We start from the raw sequence: 5,340 nt of genomic DNA on the forward strand, positions 1-5,340 counted from the left end.
ATCATCAAAGTGATGATCTCGTACCTCTTCTGCCTCATGATTTGATGGTACATATCCATCAAATCTTGATGCATCTCGTAGGGGTAGAAGTCATCGTAGGACTTTTGGAGTTATGCAGTCATGGTGGTGAGAATGATGCAATGGACTTTCGTAGCATCTCGCTCATGAGCCTCAAAAGGAGCAATCTCCTCGGGAGTAGCAGTGTTGATGTTCACCTCTTTCAGCTCCTTGTCGAGGACATACTCCTTGTCCTTGTAGTGGGTAACCATTCAGATGTTGCGGATTCAATCATTAAAATTGGACCCATCAAAGATCACCCTCCCACACAAATTCATGAGTGAGAATGAGTCGGAAGAGTTTAAGCCTGAAGCGTTGCTTGAGTTTGACATCTGAAAAGGAAAAGAGACAAAGTTTGATTAGATAAAAAAATCCCCAGCTAAACATGCAAATGAGAAATTAGGGCTAGGATCCAACAACATTATTTACAACTTTAAAGAGGGATGTCGTAATTTAAATTGCAAATAATTTGAAGGTAAGTGAATGACGATTCACTAATTTTCACCATGAAAAACAAAAGTGGGTAAGTTTTAAATGTATTGAAACTCCTAGATCTTTTGAGACTCATTGAACTTTTCAATGTCATGTTTAAATCTCGATATGCCCTTCAAGTTTGTGACTAGGATACCGAGGATCACAAACAAGGTGTGAATAACCATGCAAAAATACATGGTTCCCCCAATGTTACAGTCACCTAATCAATGTGACGGTTAGCCACACACACTCCATTGATCTATGACAAACATTAAGTCACCGTTTTCCACCTTTGCTTAGAGCCAAGTTAATGTGTCGGTTAACCACACACACTCCACTAACATCTTAGCAAGCGTACAAAGTGTAATTTCATGGAATAACATCAAATTCACATTTTTCCTAAAGTAACTAATATTGGGAATTTTATAAAAACATTTAGTTACTTCATTAATCATTATACTTTTAATGAGGAATTGTTGTCCAATCCTACCCATTCGGCTAACGTCCCTCCACCAATCAAGGAAGCAATGGGTAAGAGTGGACACCCATTAAACGACTATTTTATAGGCCATAACCTTATACCCGTTATAGATCGGCTTCATGAATGAGGCATACTAACAGTAAGACTAGCATTTATCTTATACATATATAATAGTTATTCTTATAATATTATAATATTATAGGGATGAATTTTAAACTTGTAAAATTCTAGGGTTTGGAATTTAATTATTTCAAAATTAAACTTTTTAATCAAAATGTAAATTCCAAAACTTAAGGGCATGTTTTGAAACATTTCAAAACTATCTAGATCAGAATTCAAATAAACAATTAAAAAATAAATTTTAGTGATCATCTAATTTTGACCTAATCCAATTTCATGCAAGATAATTGATCAAATAATTCAAATAATTAACATTTATCAAATAAGGTAATAATTATCTAATTAAATGACAAATATCTTTTATTTTGACAACGATAATTATTAGGAATCAATAAAATTTGGATTTTATCAATTAAAAACAATTATGGTAATTATCTCACGTCAAAATAAGCAAAATCCTGAATATCCCTCTGTCTGACAGCCCGACTCGCCGAGTCCCCTTTTGGACTCATCGAGTTCATCTGACTCGTCGAGTTCACTTTGGGACTCGACGAGTCTGTCAGGCAGATGTCATGAAAATTCATTTTTAGCAATGAACAAACATACAATGCATCAAATACAATAGAAGCCAAGCATGGCTCTAATACCACTGATGGGTTTTGAGCAAAAGAACATCCTATGTGCACATGCAAAACCCTAAAGCTTTGGATCTAGGTTCCTCTATTATATTTACAAATTTATCCAAAGCTTGTAAACCCTAATCTAGCATACAAAAAAATAATTGAATACCTAATAAACAAGTTAGATGAATACCTTGATTGTTGATTGTAGATCTTGAAGCTTTAAGAACCTTAGCACCCCAAATATTGTGCCTCTAATGAATCACAAACACCACAAGCAATTGGATGAATCAAGAGAGAGAGAGAGAGAGAGAGAGAGAGGAGAGGGAAAAATCGACTCCAAAACTTCTAGGGTTTCAGTGTAGCCAAAATCTCATTCCCAAGGGGTCCTTTATATAGGTGTGAGAATTATGGTTTCAGCGAATATCCTTATCTAGTTACATAGCCACCACGCCCAAGGATAATTCTAGAAGCCACTTGGATGAATTCCTAAGGCCTTATCCTTAGAATTCATCCACCCTATACTCTAGGGTTTTGTGACAACCCAAAATTTTATTGCCTTCTAGCCTTGTTAATGGTCATTCTATTGGGTTTTAAACATAGTACACTTAAGGAATGAGTGATAGAATGTACGTGCTAGAGACACTGTGCAACATTCAAGCCTCCACACCACCAAAAAGGAGTTCATGGCCACAACACGTGAGTTTACTGTTGTAAACTCAAGGTGGGTCGTAAACTCCCTCCTTAAGACTAACTTCCTTCACTTTTCATTCATTATTACACTTTCACCTCAAGAACATTTCCATTCTCTCTCAAGTATCATCGAGACTTTCATTCCTGATCTTCCAAAAGTAAGTGATTCTTCCCTCTAGTTGTTGATTATTCTTCTTACTCTTGAATCACCCTTTGATTCCATCCATGAAAACATCTTTTGGCTAGATCTTCAACTTTCACCAAGAACACACACTTGTTCTTGGTGGCTGAAAACTCCTCAAAGGCCCTCAAAAAGTGAGTATTCCTTCCATGCACTTGCTATCTAGTAGAAGTCCATGATTTAAATCCTTGAAATCAACCAATCTCCAAGATCAATGAGAGTTTATGGCCACACCATAAAGAGTATCGACGTAAACCCTTGCAATTGTCATATTTTAAGCCTTAAACACTTCTAGACCCTTGCTAACCCTTGGAACACTTGAACCTTTGAAGCCCATTGCCATTATGACCCAAATTGAGACCATTTGGAGATTTTACGGCCCAACACTTTAAGGTGTGGCCGTAAACACCTCAACACATTCCATTAAGTTGGTTTTTCTCATCCTTGTGTAGAGCAATGGTCCCTCAAGTTTCCCTAGCATTCAAACACCCTCTTATGCACATTTTACCATGAGCATACACCATGGCTGTAAACTCATGGTCGTAAACACCTAATAGTGGCCTTAATCACCCCTTAGATGAATCACATGTGATTCTAACACTTGGTCCAAGTGTTTCCTAGTCCCAAAGGGTGTTTCCTTGCATGTTAGTTGCTTATAAACACTATATTCATGCAGATACTTGCCAAATATATCATTTAGGACTCGTTGTGTCTTGCGAATTCATTTGTGGAACTTCTCATCCTTACACGCATATTCGTTTGAATCACCCACATAAGGTGAATTCATACCCCTATAATGAATCTTTTAACTATTTAAATGTTTTAAAGGGGGGGGGATGGGGGAATACAAGTTGAACACAATGATAATTGTGTAAATTTTTGTTATAAACATCTTTTAAAAGATTGCTTATGTCTTTATAAGATATCAAAACATTTCAAAAACTATTTTAAAGTTATGTTACTTTATAGTTTAACAAAACTCCATTTTTAAAGTAGGAGCATAACTTAGTAGTAAAATGAGTCTTTTCGATAACAGTTCAAGTAAAACACTAGTAAACTATAAGGGGTATAGTTTAGAGGTTCAAATCATACTAGATACTAGAACATTACTATAAAGAGAAACAGGGAGGAAGATACAATACACGATAACAGAAGGAACATACTAAGATACTATAAATGTTATAGCAGGAGAACACTACAGGATCTAACTATAACAAGAATCACTAACTCGTTGTTCTAAACAAAAGGTGATAGTAAATTGGGTATACATGATCATATAACTTTAATTTGAATTTACACGGACTAGCAATTTGTTTGCAGAAGTCGTGTTTGGTCCCCAAAATCTCTTGCAAGGAGAGCGTATAGTATGGGTACTATCCATCACATTATGACCTTAATAAAACATTCATGTTTTAAGGTAATCAGTACGTTAGGATGTCAATTCAAAAGACAGATGGGTACTTACATTTTCCCATTACTTTCATATTGTGACAGTTCCACTTGAAAGTTAATGCAAACTATTTTCGAGTTAAGATAGTTATAAACTAGGGAAAAACTAACATTATAAAATGACAAACAGAACAGTCGAGTCTAGTATTTTCAGTAGAAAAGGGGGCCTATCATTCTAACTTTATGATTCCTTAGTGTATACATTAGATATATATATATATATATATATATATATATATATATATATATATATATATATATATATATTAGTTGGATCCAACAGGTAGTAGGATGTGTGCTTTCCGCTTCATTTCCTGTTCCTTGTTTGGTTGTGGGCTTAGAGCAGATTCACCAACCTACTATCTATCCGATCTTAGCTACATATATGTTCCGTATACAACAAGTAATCATAAGGTGTACCAGGTATGGGCCAGTTCATAGTATACAAATTCAATACACCGTTTTCTAGTACAAAACTTACTTTTGAAATAGAACATTTGGTAGACAAAACTAGAAACTTACCAGTAAAGGGTTTAGTCCATTTTATTAAACAAGTATAAAATTAAAGGACCTTAGGTGGTTAACTCTATAATACCTTAGTTTATACATCAAGTTTATATAAAATTAATACTCGATAGGTAGTTGGATGTGTGCTTTCCGCCTCATTTCCTGTTCCTTGTTTGGTTGTGGGCATAGGGCATATTCAGACAACTAACTATCTATTCGATATTAGATTATATATAGATAGTATAAACTAAGTAAATATAGAAGGAACCACCATGGTTACCGTTTTTACTAAAGGAAATAAGGGTTTTTGTGACATCCCCAAAATCTCGGCCAGAAAAGACCGGTTTCATTTATGCTTTTTAAACATTTTCAGAGTAAATCGATTTGATTTTTAAAAGAGATGCGGAATTTGTTCCCAAAAAAAACATGATAGAATAGATTTTTATCAAAACATTTCATAAAGAAATATGATTTCATTTCATAATAAAAAATTGGGATGTCATGTTCCGATACAGATCATAAAGCATAAACGATAACATTACAAGTCATTCAACAAATATATACATATACAGACTTGTAAACAAAACAACTTGATGATTCATCCATCTTATGCCCTTGCGCCACTTCCTGTAATACAAACAAACTAAGTGGGTCAGGCTTGGGAGGCTGGTGAGCATATAGAGTTTTCAACCTACAATAAATAATCATATTAATTTCAACAATCAACAATAACCTGATTACCCATTCCCGTTATCCTC

This window comes from Lactuca sativa, chromosome 9 (genome assembly GCF_002870075.4).
Source record: "Lactuca sativa cultivar Salinas chromosome 9, Lsat_Salinas_v11, whole genome shotgun sequence".
In the NCBI taxonomy this organism is placed as follows: domain Eukaryota; kingdom Viridiplantae; phylum Streptophyta; class Magnoliopsida; order Asterales; family Asteraceae; genus Lactuca; species Lactuca sativa.